Below are 14,998 nucleotides of genomic sequence, written 5' to 3'. Positions count from 1 at the left end.
ACAGGATATTTGCTGAGGGCAGGCCAGGGCAATAAGCTCTCAAGGGTGAAAAGTAAGGAATTTGATCAGATAGGATCAAGGATGGGGGATTTTCTTTAAACTAAGCTGGCAAGATTCTTGCTAAAATTGGAATAAGCAGGCCAGGAACTGAGCTCAAGGTTAGAATGAGGACTCAGAGGAGCCTGACTCAAGTTTGGTAAAGCAGAAAGTCTTCGTCACTTCCTGACTCCTCTCTGGTGGGATCCTTTTTCTCCTCTTCCTCTTTTTGAAAATTACTTTTATTTGTTATTATAGTTGCCTTACAACACTGTGTTGGTTTCTGCTGTACAGCAGATTGAATAAACTATATGTACACATATATCCTGCCCCTCTTGAGGCTCCCTCCCTGCCCCTCCTCCCCCCCCAGGTCATCTCAGAGCATGAGGCTGAGCTCCCTGTGCTACACAGCAGCTGCCATCCAGCTATTTATTTCACACACGGTAGCGTATATGTCAGTGCTTTTGGTTGTTGTTCTGTCGCTCAGTCATGTCCAACTCTTTGCAACCCCCATGGACTGCAGCACACTGGGTTTCCCTGTCCTTCTTTATCTTCCAGTGTTTGCTCAGACTCATGTCCATTTAGTCAGTGTTGCCATCCAATGTTCTCATCCTCTGTCACCCCCTTCTCCTCCTGCCCTCACTCTTTCCCAGCATCAGGGTCTTTTCCAATGACTCAGCTCTTTGTATCAGGTGGCCAAACTTTGAATGAATAGTCAGGGCTGATTTCCTTTAGGATCAACTGGTTTGATCTTCTTGCAGTCCAAGGGGCTCTCAAGAGTCTTCTCCAGTACCGCAGTTCAAAAACATCAATTCTTCAGTGCTCAGGCTTCTTTACGGTCCAACTCTCACATCCATACATACATGTTGAGCACCTTTGCACATGACTCTTGGCCCTTTTTTATGCCTTCTTTGGAGAAACAGCCTTTTAAATCTTCTGTCCATTTTTTTAAATTGGATTATTTTTCTGATATTGAGCTGTTTGTATATTTTAGAGGTTAATCCTTTGTCCATTGCTTCATTTGCAAATATTATCTCCCATTCTGAGGGTTATCTTCTCATCTTACTTATGGGTTCCTTTGCTGTGCAAAAGTTTTTAAGTTAATTTAGAGATTAGCATTGACCTGTATAGTCAAAGCTATGATTTTTCCAGTGGTCATGTACAGACATGACTTAGCAACTGAAGAGAACAAAATACAGAGTACCATGCCCAGTGGCTGGCACACAGTCAGTGCTTAATAAGTGCTGAATCTTTACCCCTTTCGTTTTCTTGGAGAAAAGCAACCACATCAGCTAAAGGCAGGGACTGGAATAGATCTTACTCCTCTGTGTTCTTGGCCTGGTCACGGACACTTGAACAGGATCCCCTGATGTGGGACAATGACCAAACCTGACCCTATATCCCTACCCCAGGCCCAGGCTGCCCAGGGCATGTTTTATGGCCTTGGTATACTTTCTTTTCCCTCAGATTCCAAAAATGGCCATTCCAGACAAGGCTTCTCTCGGCCAGCCGCCTCCGTGGCTGGCCACGTTGAAGCCTGCATTTGTCAAATGACAGATTTAATGAAAAACGAAGCACAGACTCAGATGCATTAAAGAAGTAACTGAGCTTTGGGGGCTGAATCACACTACAAAACAGTTCTGTGCAGCCAGGCTCAGTGAGATTGATCTCTTTAAGTCCTGCGTCTAGCTCTGATATTTCATCTCAGGAAGTCAATATTGTGGTGTGGCCATCTAAACAGTACCCTCGTCTGCCCATATATAAATTGTTGGATGGCAGTCTGGAAAATTTCTCCCATGTAGTCATTTCCTTGTTAATCATAAGCCAGTTTCTTTGTTGTTTTCTTTCTTTCCTTTCCTATATTTTGGCTGTACCTCATGGAACGTGGGATCTTAGTTTCCTGACCTGGGATGGAAACCATGCCCTCTGCAGTGGAAGGGCAGTATCTTATCCACTGGACTGCCAGGGAAGGACCTTTGTTGCCGTAATGCAAGAAAGACTTGGTTTGTTGAGCCAGCCAGCCTGTCAACATGACATATATAGACCTGAACATGAGATCAAACTTAGGCCCCAAGAAATGGCTAGATGGGAGGGAAACTGAAATAAAGGAAAGGTCTAGTCTTAGTGCATTACTCGTCTCTTCTGGTGAAGACGGTTTGAGAGACAGAATTCAATAAAGACTTAAAAAAAAATGATCCACATGAAAAAAATGTCTACACACACAAAAAAACCAGGCAATACAGAATAAACGTGTTGATGATGGCTTCTTTTCCTTTAAAGCAGGTGAGCTCAGAGGACTATGGTGAGGATTCACTGAAATAATGCACCAGAGGAGTTATGAGCCCAGTGCATGACTCAGGAGCACCCAGTAAATGCTGGCTACTGTTACTTTTATCCCTTGTCTTCTTTTTGATGGGAAAAAAAAAAGAGCTATGAGCACATAGCTGAGGAGAGAGAGTGTTTTCCAAGAAGTCAGGGAAAGCTTAACCTCTGGGGGTAGGGGGATCAGAGCCAGTGTGGAATCTAGAAAAATGTTATAGATGATTTTATTTGCAAAGCAGAAATAGAGACACAGACATAGAGAACAAACCAAGCGGGGAAGAGAGGATGGGATGAGTTGGGAGATTGGGATTGACACATTTACACTATTGATGAAAAAAAGATTACTAATAAGAACCTCCTGTATAGCACGGGAAACTCTACTGAATGCTTTATGGTGACCTGAGCGGGAAGGGTTTCCCAGGTAGTGCTAGTAGTAAAGAACATGCCTACCAATGCAGGAGACGTAAGAGATGTGGATTTGAGCTCTAGATCAGGAAGATCCCCTGGAGGAGGAAATGGCAAGCCACTCTAGTATTCTTGTCTGGAGAATCCCATGTACAGAGGAGACTGGCAGGCTACAGCTCATAAGGTCGCACGGAGTTGACATGACTGAAGTGACTGAGCATGCATGCACTTTGTTGTACAGCAGAAACTAACACAACATTGTAAAGCAACTAAAGTCTAAGTTTATTTTTTAAGTTCAAGATATGGGGACCCCACATCAAGGTAGTATAATAGGAGATGGAAGAAAGAGGCTAGATGTATGAGATATTGAGAAAGCAGATCAATTAAAAAATGATTACTGATTAAATCCTGGAGGTGAATGAAAGGAATGGATGAGTCTGTTTCTTAAGGTACTTGGAGGGTTGGTGGTCTCTTGACCCAAGAAATGCATTGAAGGAGGAGGTGGGAGTGGAGGAGGGGGAGGTGATTTGAGCTTGGATGGAGGGGGTTTATAGTTACTCAAAGTAGGGTGAGGATTGGACAAGCTGCTTGGTCACTAGAGAAGGTAGAAGACAGACAAACAATTGGGGTGTTCAGAGAAGATATCCCAGGGGAGGACACTGAGACAGTGATGCAGAGAGGCAAGAAAGGGAGACAGGAAGGCAGGTGTGATCAAGTACCACAAAAGGGCAGTGAGATAAGGACTGGCGGAAGAGAGATGCCATTAATTGTCTGGGGTGATGATTTCCAGATAGGTCTCACTCCTGGATAGTTATGGACAAGTGCTAGTGACTCATCCAACTTCACTTTTTTGAAGTTCCTTATTAATCAACAAAAGTTTTTTGGCTGCAATAGAGTTTCTTGTCCACTCTGTTGCCTGGTCCAATGGTGTTTAAAAAAGGGTTGAACAAGGGGATTCTTCCACTTATAGCCTGAAAGCTTGCCTTCCTTCAAGCTGGTTATTAAGATTTCAGAAGGACCTTCATCCATCCAGGAACTCATTGGTATCACTTTAGGTGGATGGTTTCCATGGAAACTCATCTCATTGATTTGTTAATCATCTCTGTGCTCATGTCGGCAAGGGACCTTTCCTGGCTCCTTCTCCTCACTCCATCCATGTGTCTGGGGGTCCAGAGGGTGACAGGTGGGTGAGACCTACCCATTCCTGACTATAAAGTTGGCCATCTTGTCCACACTATTCTTAGCCTTGTGAGGACGAGAGAAAATGGTCTCCATCTGGACATCATGCAAGAGGACTGTGCAGCCTGGTTTTAAGTCCTGGCCACCCCACCTTTGGCATATGAGATGTTCAGAAAGTTATTTAAATGCTCTGAGCCTCCACGACTTCACCTACTAAGTGGAAATAAACTCTAACTTATAGGGCTATTGGGGGAATTCAATGAGGTGAGATATTAAAAGTCGAGGAGAGCAAACAACAGCTTGTAATTGTTGAACATTTGGGTGGTTTCTATTGCCATTACAACTGTTCTAGAAACAGTTAACTTTTGAATGAGGCAGTTAGCTCATTCAGAGTCTCTTCCTCAGGCTCTGCACTTTGACTCATTAAGATCTTTACTTTAAAACAGGGAAGGGGAAGAAAATTCACAGAAATTTGCATGGGGCTGTGATGATAAATACTGCGAAGGATGATAAGCCTTAGACTGGGAAACTGAACGTGTAGCCTGAGATCCTGTTTCCTGCTCAAGGAAGAAAACCATCCCAGTCTCTGATATAGCGCTCCCACCTAAGGGCCAGATCAGACATACCCTTCCATCCCTCCATCTCTCCTGACTGCCTCCCTTCCTCTTTACCTCCTCCCACTGGGGGGTCCATGCTAGAGAATCTAAGCACATCACTGCCCAGCCTGCACTTTCAGTTGAAAACTGGGTTTGGGAAGGGCTGTTTCTTTGTGAGACTGAACAATTAGTTGTCGACTGACCATACTTCTCTTGTTAATTGTTCCATCTTGTCTTTTGCCCAATCAACTTCTTCATTAAAGTGTTTGCTTTTTGTTTGTAATAGTTTTTTGTAGTTGTTTTAGAGGAAATAGCTTCTGACCTACTTTTCAGGAATTTTCCATTTGCATTTTAAAAAAACAGTTCATTTCTTTTCTTTTTAAAAAATCTTCTGGCTGTGCAGCATGGCCTGTGGGATCTTAGCTCCCCACCCAAGGATGGAATCTGTGTCCCCTACATTGTCAGTATGGAATCCTAACCTGGACCGCCAGGGACATCCCTCCCTGTTTGCTTTTAAGTGGGCAGTATACAGTTCTCTAAAAAGTTAAAAACGCACCAAAGGGATCATAGTTAAAAGAAAGGATCCCTCCTTCCTCTGCCCCTGTCACTGACTGCCCCTCTCTAGAGGCAACTACCAACACTGACATCTACATCTTTCCTGGGATATTGCATGAATATCCAGATTAGATGTACATAAACAAATACGTATGTCTGTGTGCATATATGTTAATAGCATATATATTCATTGGAAAAATTGAATATTCATTGGAAGGACTGATGCTGAAGCTGCAATACTTCGGCTACCTGATGCAAAGAACTGACTCATTGGAAAAGACCCTGATGCTGGAAAAGATTGAGGGCAAAAGGAGAAGGAGGCAGCAGAGGATGAGATGGTTGGGTGGCATCACTGTCTTAATAGACTTGAGTTTGAGCAAACTCTATGAGATAGTGAAGGAAGGACAGAAGAGCCTAGCGTGCTGCAGGGGGTTACAAAGAGTCAGACATGACTTAGGGACTGAACAACAGCAATATCTATGTTCCAGATACCGTGCTGCTCAGTAACTATTGCAGGAGATGGATATTTCAATATAAGAATGATAAGGCAGTATGAATAGTAATTTACTATGAATATAAAGTAATTTTTAAAAAATGCTATAAAGTAGTGTAACAACTAGAACCAATCAACATAAGTCAGGTGGGGAAGAGGGAGAAAGAAGAAGAGAAAAGGGAGAGCCAAGGACAGGCTCCGGAGGAAGAGCAGGACATTTACAGACCAGGACACAGGACATGAAAAGGCACAGAGGCATTTCCAGGCCCATCATGCCTGTGTCTTGCCTTCCACTTCCGAGCATCTCCCCATGTTCTTTACCTCCCTGTAGAATGTCCCCTCATCTTCTTTTAAAGTCCAGCTCAAGGGACTTCCCTGGTGGTCCAGTGGTTAAGACACTGTGCTTCCAATGAAGGGGGCACAGGTTCAATTGCTGGTCAGGGAACTAAGATCCCACATACCTTGCGGCACAGCCAAGAAAATCAAATAAAGTCCAGCTCAAGCCCCATTTTCCCTAAGAAACGTGTCTCAAATTCTCTAACTCATGTGCTCTTTCCTTGTACTTTTTTTTATAACTAATTTTTATTGGAGATGCTTTACAGCATTTTGATAGTTTCCTCTGTATAACAAAATGAATCAGCCATACCTATAATACATCCCCTCCCTTTAGGACTTCCTTCCCATTTAGGTCACCAAGGAGCATTGAGTAGAGTTCCCTGTTCTGTACTGTAAAGAAAGAAGAAAGTGAAATCGCTCAATCGTGTCTGACTCTTTGTGACTCTGTGGGCTGTAGCCTACCAGGCTCCTCTGTCCATGAGATTTTCCAGACAAGAGTACTGGAGTGGGTTGCCATTTCCTTCTCCAGGGGATCTTCCCGACCCAGGGATTGAACCCAGGTCTTCCTCACTGCAGGCAGACACTTTACCATCTGAGCCACCAGGGAGGCCCATACTGTACTGAAGGTTCTCATTAGTTATCTATTTTATACATAGTAGTATATACATATATGCCTATCCCAATCTCCCAGTTCCTCCCCTACTTGCCCCTTGGTGTCCATACATTTGTCCTCTACGTCCTTGTACTTTTATTTAGAACCACGTCCCCGAGCTCTAACCATGCCAGCAAACCTCAGACTCCTTGAGAGAAGACACCTTGGAATTCTTAGTATATCCCCTCCTGCCTCTCCCAGGGTCTGCGTGGTGCTGGATACACGGTAGGTGTATTTTGATAGATGAAATGATTGCTCAACCAATGAAATAATTAATACTTGGTCCCATAACCATGGCTCTGAGGGTCCATCTCCCACTGAAATCCCTGTTGGCCTTTGAAGATGAGCAAAAATGGGAGCTACTTGCCTCCTCCGAGCTCTCAATACATGCTCCTTTTCCACAGTTCTCTTCAGGAATCCGAGGGAGTGGGAGAGACCCGGCTGGTGATGACAAAATGGCTCGGAGACAAGAAGGAACGTGGTGTGGAAACCTGGCAAACACAGCCCTCATTGCTGAAATGTCAGAGCAACTGAAGTCAAGCCCATTAATCTTGTTTTATTGCAAGATTCGAAATCGCCATGCTATGGCAGCCACAAAATTGATGGATGGGTTTTCCTGCGTTCCTCCAGCGCCTCGGCTGCCTGGGAAACCAGATCTCAGATGAACAGTGAGAGGAAATTAAAGCTGCCTTTCGAGGTTTTTGGGTAACTGCAAGAGAGAAAGATGGGGCATTCAGGGTCTCTGGCAGCCAAGGTGCTTACGTCTCATTTTCACTGCACCTTTTTGTAAGCAAATCAAAGGAACAGCAGTGCTGAAACCATCACAGTAAATCTTCAGCAACTTCTGTTCCAATGAAGGGGCGAAAGTGGTCACAACCTAGCTGCCCCGTTGCTTGAGGCCACCAGGCTGTGATCTTGTTTGACTTCTTGCTAATGAAGTAGGTGAAAGATGGCAATGCCTGGCTGTTTTAATTTGCAGTGTTTTTGATCGCTGGGGAGACCAGATCTTTTTCCATATGTCAGTTTTCTAGTTGGATTTCCTCTCTTGTAAATAACCACTTTTTCTCATGCCCCTAGTATAATTTATAATTCAGTTCAGCAGTTCCGCATTTACTGTGGGCCTATGTGCTCAGCACATTTAGTGTTAAGATATACAGATATGGCTCGGCGGGTAAAGAATCTGCTTGCAATGCAGGAGACAAAGGAGACGAGGGTTCGGTCTCTGGGTCAGGAAGATCCCTTGGAGAAGGAAATGGCAACCCACTCTAGTTTTCTTGCCTGGAGAATCCCATGGACAGAGAAGCCTGGTGGGCTGCAGTCCATGGGGTCACAAAAGTCACACATGACTCAGCACATACAGATATAGGTGTATTCCATTTCCTGATACAGTGCAGAGATGGGGTGGAGAGAGAGAGTCAAAACCAAAATATCACTTCATTGGGATATAACTGGTATGGATACTTCTAGAATATTTCCCCTGGTTTTGCTGTGAAAAAAAATTCTCTGTTTTTAGACAGCATAGAGGTATTTCCACTTTTTATGTTGTACGTTATATATCTCAGAATTGCCCGGGTGTTATCTTTGCTCATTCTCTTTTCTTTCCTTCTCTTTTTCTTTTCTTTACTAATTTGTAGAGGCTCTTTAGGTATTTTGGAAATTAATTCTTTGTCTTTAGAAGTGTCACACATATATTTTCTAATCTTTTTATTTAACTTCATTGCATTTTTACCATACCAAAAATGGCCATTTTCAGAACATTCTCTAATATCATATAAAATAAACTCAAAATGGATTAAAGACCTAAAGGTAAGACCAAAACCAAAACCTAAATGTAAGACTCCTAGAAGAAAACGTAGGCAGAACACTCTTTGACATAAATCACAGGACTGTTTTTGTGGCTCTGTCTCCTAAAGCAAAGGAAATAAAAGCAAAAATAAACAAATGAAACCTAATCAAACTTATAAGCCTTTGCCTAGCAAAGGAAACCATCAGCAAAACAAAAATGCAACCTATGAAATGAGAGAAAATATTTGCAAGTGATGTGACAGATAAAGGGTTAATATTCAAAATATGTAAATAGTTCATAAAACTCAATAGCAAAAAACAAACAATTTGGTTAAAAATGGGCAGAAGACCTGCATAGAAATTTTCCCAAAGAAGACATTAAGATGGCCAACAGGTGCATGAAAAGATGTCCAATATCCCTATTAGGGAAATGCAAACCAAAACCACAATGAGCTATCACTCATATTTGTCAGAATAGTTATTATAAAAAAGACCAGAAATAACAAATGTTGGTGAGGATGTGGAGAAAAGGATGATAAATTTCTTATCTTACAACTACATGTAATAGTGTCATAACAAAATTTTTCTTTTACTGTCAGTTACCAGATTCTCATTCTCATCTTTAATGTTCTATTTTGTATTTCTTATATTGTTAAAAGGTTGACCAGGGACTTTGTTTGATTGTCCCGTTTGCCTTTCAAAGTCATAGCTTTTAGTATCAATAACACTGCTATTACTACTACCATTCTTACATAAATGGTAACTATCACTTCAACCACTTAAGATTCATTCAGCCTATATCAGTATTTCACCAGACACTGTGCTTTAAGCTTTATCAGACATTATTGAAATTAATTTTTACAACAACCCTATAAAAATGGCACTGTTACCCATATTTTACAGATGAGAAACATGGGGAAATGGGTCACAGAGAAATTAACCAAATGTTCCAAGGTTACAGAGCTGTGTATGTTGGAGTGAAGATAAGTAAGCCAGGTTCACTTGACTTCAGCGTTGGAACCCTTTATACCCTAGAGTTAACAGCTTTTCTTTCTTTTTTTTTTTTCTCATTCCATTTCTTCTTTCTTTCAAATTTTTCTGGTATTGTTTTATTTCTTTTATTTTTCCCTTGTTGTGATTTTCTGTTCCAAATGTGTTAAGTTCATCCTCACTTTTCATTCTCCCATTTTTCACTATCTCTTTCTCTTTCCTGGTTTCAACTTTCTCTCCATCCAAGCAGTATGTAAATCATTTTTCTTAGTTTCTAGATATCTGAGTATTTTTTCTTTTTAATATCTATTTGAATTTTTTAACTTACTGCATTGTTATCTTAAAGTATTCTCCCTAAAACTTATTCTCTTGTGTTTATAGATATGATTTAGTATGTGATCTTCTTTTTTTGCTTATAGACCAGGTATATATACTTCAAAAGAAAAAGTAATCCATATTTGTGGATTATGAAGTTTAGTTTAAGTCTGTTAGATGGACTGCATTTATTGCGTCTCATTTTTTTTCTACATCCTTATTTAATCTCTGTCTACTTGGATCTGTAATAGACTGATAATGCTAAATTACTTTCTTCCTCTCAACAAAAACAAAAAAGCTTGTCTTCGCTTCATTTCTTGTGTATTTTTATAGCTTTTTGCTTTGTGTGCTTGCAAGTCTTAGGTAAAACTTCTACTTAACACTGTGCTGTCCAGAATTAATATGGCTATTCCTTGGTTTGGATTTGACAGGTGTATTCTGGTTCATGAATCATTTTTAACTTCTAGAATCTTTGTGCTGAAGAAACATATCTTATGGGCAACTTAACAGAAACTTAAAAAAAAAATACAACCTTTAGAGAATTCCCTGGTAGTCCTGTGGTTAGGACCCTGCACTCTGCCTTGGCCTGGGTTCAATTGCTAATCAGGGGACTAAGATCCCACAAGCCACGTAGCAGGACCAAAAAGGAGGGGAGGGGAACACTTAAATAGCTTGATAGGCATTTACTTGTTTTTTTCTGCCATGTCACAACACATGTAGAATCTTAGTTCCCCAACTAGGGATTGAACCAGTGCCCTCTGCATTGGAAGCATGTAATCCTAATCACTGGACCACCAGGGAAGTCTCTACTTACATTCATTTTTATAAACGCCACACTGTGTTTACTATCTGTCATCTCACTTTATGTCTACTTGTCCTCCTTTTGATTTTTTGATGTGTGTTTTGATAAATAATTGTTTTATACTTCATTTTCTGTCTTATAGAATTTTAAAAAGTAACTCTCTGATTCTTAAAAACTCATTTCCAATCAATGAATGAGGCATTCCATGAACCTTCTTAAAGCTACAATCATCTTTTTTAATCTTTCTAAGCAAGCACAACTTTTAACTCCCCTTTAGAGCTGATGAAAGATTTTTACAGGTTTGGCTTCTCCCCTTTGTCCTTCTTTCTCAGCCCTTTCTTCATTGGTAAAAATCTGGGTTTTGATGCTACTTTATTTTACTTCACCTTTCCTCCCCCTCCCTCAGTTTTAGTTATCTGTAGCTTATTTGTGGACTACAACTTCATTCAAGTTAAACAAGTTAATTTTCAACAGTCAGTTCTATTTTCTCCAGTTCTGTTATTATTATACTGTATGCATCCTTACTGCTATTAATGATTTTTTTTTTAAATGAACAGCCAGGCATATAGAATTTCCCAATTAGTTTTCCATATCCAAACATCCCTTTTCCTCTCTGTTTTTCAGTGTGTTCACTGCACAGTGGGTCCCTGTGAAGGTCTACTCATAGGTCTTTACTTCTGTTGTGAAGGTCCTCACAGCACACAGGACTGCTGGGGTGGTAGCCAGGCTTAAATGTATCGAGAGTCCAGGGAACAGGGAAGCTGGGCTTGATCTGAAGGCAAGAGCGGGGATGGAACAGCCCTTCTGGTGTCTCTGGACCCCAGGCTGCCTTCCTTTAATCGTTTCTCCCCTGTTCAGGTTGAGTCAGTTCCTGAGCTTCCAAGGCCATTCTGCCATGACCCAGCATGCCTGCCACTTGGAAGCACTGGCGAGGCACGGAGACAGATACGTGGCCTGTGCAAAATGATTTTGCTGAGGAAGGGAAAGACTGAATTTTCAAACCTTTACAAACATGGGATAATTAGGTGTTACAATAGTTAATGAATTTAATGCAGATAATTGCAACTTAATGCCTATAGGCAAAACCATTTAAATTACTGATACACATCAGTAGCTTCTGATTCCTTGGGAATGCTTGTGACATGAAGAGGTCTGCCCTCAGCTTTAATAACAGAGATATTTTGTGTCTCAGAGCACAAGGGGGTTTTTGAGGCATCAACTTGCCAATAGTGAACAGATTCATCTTACAACTGGGCCCACCTAACACACAAATCAACCCTCAATATTCATTAAAAGGAGTGGTGCTGAACCATAAGCCCCAATACTTTGGCCACCTGATGCAAACGGCCATCTCATTGAAAAAGACCCTGATGTTGGGAAAGACTGAGGGCAGGAGGAGACAAGGGTGGCAAAGGATGAGATGATAGGATGGCATCGCCAACTCAGTGGACATGAACTTGGGCAAACTCCTGGAGACAGTGAGGAATAGGAAGGCCTGGCATGTGTGCTGCAGTCCATGTGGTACAAAAAGTCAGACACGACTTAGCAAATGAACAACAACAACAACCACAAACAAGGCTGTTGGTGGATAGAGAGCAAGGGCCCATCCACTGAAATGAGGGCTTCACAAATGGATACAGTAGACATATGTCCTGATGCAAAAGATACACTTTAACTTCAGGAACCAGCTTTGAAATATAGCCTGCTAACTTATAAAGCTGCAGCTGGTCTTACGGGACTAGAAGCCCGGGTGTTAGACCCTGCATTAGAGCAATGATGTGAAACTACTCATAGACTCTGAGAGAGGGGAAGAGTTATGGGAACCCCCTGGAGACCACGCTTCTGAAGCCAGGGCAAACTCTGTGGAAATGCAGGCATCTCAGGGCAGGGGTTGGGGGGGGGCGTGGTCCCAGGACCAAGTCACCGTTTAAGCTGGGATGATGTAGCACCTGGGATCCTTGCCTCTTAGTCATTGGCCAATTGTGGATGGAGAGATAAGAAAGCCTTCCTCAATGATCAGTGCAGAGAAATAGAGGAAAACAACAGAATGGGAAAGACCAGAGATACCAAGGGAACATTTCATGCAAAGTTGGGCTCAATAAAGGACAGAAATGGTATGGACCTAACAGAAGCAGAAGATATTAAAAAGAGGTGGCAGAAATACACAGAAAATCGGTACAAAAAAGATCTTCACGACCAAGATAATCACAATGGTGTGATCACTCACCTAGAGCCAGATATCCTGGAATGTGAAGTCAAGTGGGCCTTAGGAAGTATCACTACGAACAAAGCTAGTGGAGGTGATGGGATTCCAGTTGAGCTCTTCAAATCCTAAAAGATGATGCTGTGAAAGTGCTGCACTCAATATGCCAGCACATTTGGAAAACTCAGCAGTGGCCACAGGACTGGAAAAGGTCAGTTTTCATTCCAATCCCAAAGAAAGGCAATGCCAAAGAATGCTCAAACTACCACACAATTGCACTCATCTCACATGCTAGTAAAGTAATGCTCAAAATCCTCCAAGCCAGGCTTCAGCAATATGTGATCTGTGAACTTCCAGATGTTCAAGCTGGTTTTAGGAAAGGCAGAGGAACCAGAGATCAAATTGCCAACATCTGCTGGATCATGGAAAAAGCAAGAGAGTTCCAGAAAAACATCTACTTCTGCTTTATTGACTATGCCAAAGCCTTTGACTGTGTGGATTACCACAAACTGTGGAAAATTATTCAGGAGATGGGAATACCAGACCACCTGACCTGCCTCTTGAGACATCTGTATGTAGGTCAGGAAGCAACAGTTAGAACTGGACATAGAACAACAGACTGGTTCCAAATAGGAAAATGAGTATGTCAAGGCTGTATATTGTCACCTTGTTTATTTAACTTATATGCAGAGTACATCATGAGAAATGCTGGGCTGGAAGAAGCACAAGCTGGAATCAAGATTGCTGGGAGAAATATCAATAACCTCAGATATGCAGATGACATCACCTGTATAGCAGAAAGTGAGGAAGAACTAAAGAGCCTCTTGATGAAAGTAAAAGAGGAGAGTGAGGAAGTTGGCTTAAAACTCAACATTCAGAAAACGAAGATCATGGCATCTGGTCCCATCACTTCACGGGAAATAGATGGGGAAACAGTGGAAACAGTGGCTGACTATTTTTGGGGGGCTCCAAAATCAGTGCAGATGGTGACTGCAGCCATGAAATTAAAAGACGGTTACTCCTTGGAAGGAAAGTTGTGACCAACCTGGATAGCATATTCAAAAGCAGAGACAGTTCTTTGCCAACAAAGGTCTGTCTAGTCAAAGCCATGGTTTTTCCAGTGGTCATGTATGGATGTGAGAGTTGGACTATAAAGAAAGCTGAACACTGAAGAACTGATGCTTTTGAACTGTGGTATTGGAGAAGACTCTTGAGAGACCCTTGGACTGCAAGGAGATACAACCAGTCCATCCTAAAGGAGATCAGTCCTGAGTATCCATTGGAAGGACTGATGTTGAAGCTGAAATTCCAATACTTTGACCACCTGCTGTGCAGAACTGACTCATTTGAAAAGACCCTGATGCTGGGAAAGATTGAGGGCAGGAGGAGAAGGGAACAGCAGAAGGTAAGATGGTTGGATGGCATCACCAACTCAATGGAGATGAGTCTGGGTGAACTCCGGGAGTTGGTGATGGACAGGGAGGCCTGGTGTGCTGTGGTCCATGGGGTCACAAAGAGTCAGACATGACTGAGCGACTGAACTGAACTGAACTGAACTGTGGATCATCTGCTGGAGGCACAGAGCAGACCAGTGGATCGGATGTGTACAGGGAAATTTCTCTATTTTCTTGAAAAAGAAAAAGATGATTTGGCCACAGTGGGCCTGTGTTTTTAGGGGCCAACAATCAGCAGGAGTTGAGGGCCATTTTTCTATTTATTTTTTAAAGTATTTATTTATTTGACTGTGCAGGGTCCTAGATGCAGCTTGCAGGATTTTTTAGTTGTGGCTTTCGAACTCTTAGTTGAGTCATGCAGGATCAAGTTCCCTGACCAAGGATCAAACCTGGGCCTCCTGGAGCAAGGAGTCTGAGCCAGTAGACCACCAGAGAAGGCCTTCTTTCTCCTTTTTAGAAGGGCAGGTGGCCTCCTGAAATCCCACTACTCTCAGTGGTCTTCATTCATTTTGACCATCTTCCTGGGCCAGAGGCATTCACGTTTGTATCCCAGCCAGGTGCTACGCTAGTCAATAAGATGCAGAAATGAATAACATGGTACATCTTCACGGGACAGGCTCTTGAACACAAATGCCTTTCCTCATTCACTCAACAAACTCAAGTGTCTATTCTGTGTTGGTCTCTGTGTTGGTGCTAGGAATGAAAAAATGGAACACCTCACTGGTGTTCTTAAGAGTATACAACCTCTAGAGGAGAGAGATGTTGACAGATGATTGACATACAAAGTGGTTGCTATGGTAACACAAAAGCCATGGGCATGAATGATTAAACCTTCCTGTTCTGACCATACTGGCCAAAAGACTGGTTAACAGTGT

Source organism: Ovis aries, chromosome 18 (assembly GCF_016772045.2).
Source record: "Ovis aries strain OAR_USU_Benz2616 breed Rambouillet chromosome 18, ARS-UI_Ramb_v3.0, whole genome shotgun sequence".
In the NCBI taxonomy this organism is placed as follows: Eukaryota; Metazoa; Chordata; class Mammalia; order Artiodactyla; family Bovidae; genus Ovis; species Ovis aries.
The sequence above is the reverse complement of the archived record's forward strand: the minus strand, read 5'-3'. Positions refer to the sequence as shown.